Source organism: Chrysochloris asiatica, unplaced genomic scaffold (assembly GCF_000296735.1).
Source record: "Chrysochloris asiatica unplaced genomic scaffold, ChrAsi1.0 scaffold00516, whole genome shotgun sequence".
Taxonomy (NCBI): Eukaryota; Metazoa; Chordata; class Mammalia; order Afrosoricida; family Chrysochloridae; genus Chrysochloris; species Chrysochloris asiatica.
In genome coordinates this window covers 555,326-556,499 of record NW_006409034.1, presented here as the reverse complement: position 1 = coordinate 556,499, position 1,174 = coordinate 555,326, and the positions used below count along the sequence as shown (strand labels likewise).

At 34.9% G+C, this 1,174-nt stretch overlaps 1 pseudogene; it reads left to right on the top strand.

The window, feature by feature from the left end:
• The first annotated feature begins 236 nt into the window (after positions 1-236).
• The window catches only part of LOC102824077, a 4,123-nt pseudogene continuing 3,185 nt past the window's right edge, over positions 237-1,174 (top strand).

Genomic DNA, 1,174 nt, shown 5'->3' with positions numbered 1-1,174 from the left:
TGCCTTTACACAGTAAATGAAACACATTGGTAAGCATCTTTCTGGTATTCTCTGCTTTTAGTCATATCTATCTGACATCAGAAATGATATCCCTTGTCCTCTTCAGAATTTGACTTGGATTTCAAAACAAGATAGAAATCTTTAGTTACACAATAAAGATATACGTTTAAGAGAGAATGGAGGAAATGTGTTTTCTTAAAAGAATCAAACACGTAAAAATATAGTCTCTAAGAAGCATGTTCCAGGCTTCAAGTTCATCTAAGTTTAATTTTCATTATATCTTTAACACAGAAAAACCTCACAAAAAAGAAAATGTCTATTCAATACGGAAATGCTCAAGGTAAGTGTTTGGATTTGAAGTATAGTTGACACTTCTAATTGAATTGTATAGCTTTTATTTTAAGTTAATTTCAAATGGCATAAGGATTAGTAATAGAAGATTGTCTCAGGTATAAATGTTTACTGTCTGAGATGTATTGGCTGTTATTACAAAATATGACCCCTCAAATTATTGAATGATGCAGAAACAACAAGAGAAAATGGAAGAAATACACAGCATCATTGTACCAAAAGGAAATGGTTAATGTTCAATCATTTCAAGAGGTATCATAAGATCAAGAGCCAATGATACTCTGGGAGGAAGTCCAAAGTGCATTGAAGGAATTGGAAAGAACAAAACACCAGGAATTGATGGAATAAAAATTGAAATCTTTCAAGAAAGTGAGGTGGCACAAGAGTCACTCACTCATCTCTGCCAAGAAATTTGGAAGACCGTTATCTGGCCAACTGATTGGAAGAGATCCTAATTTGTGCCCATACCAAAGAGAGGTGACCCAGTGGAATGCGGAAATAATCAGACAATCTCTTTGATATCTCAAATGAATAAAGTTTTGCTAAAGGTAATAAAGAAATGGCTACAATCATACATTGACAGAGAACTTCCAGAGGTTCAAGCCAGATTCAGAAGAGGCCTTGGAACAAGGGATATCATTGCTGATGTCTGATGGATCTTGGCTGAAAGCGGAGAATATCAGAAAGATGTTTACCTATGCTTTATTGACTACGTGAAGGCTTTCAATTGTGTGGATCATGACAAGCTATGGACAACATTGAGAAGTATGAGTATTCCAGAACACCTAATTGTACTTCTGAAAAATCTGTACCTGGACCAAGA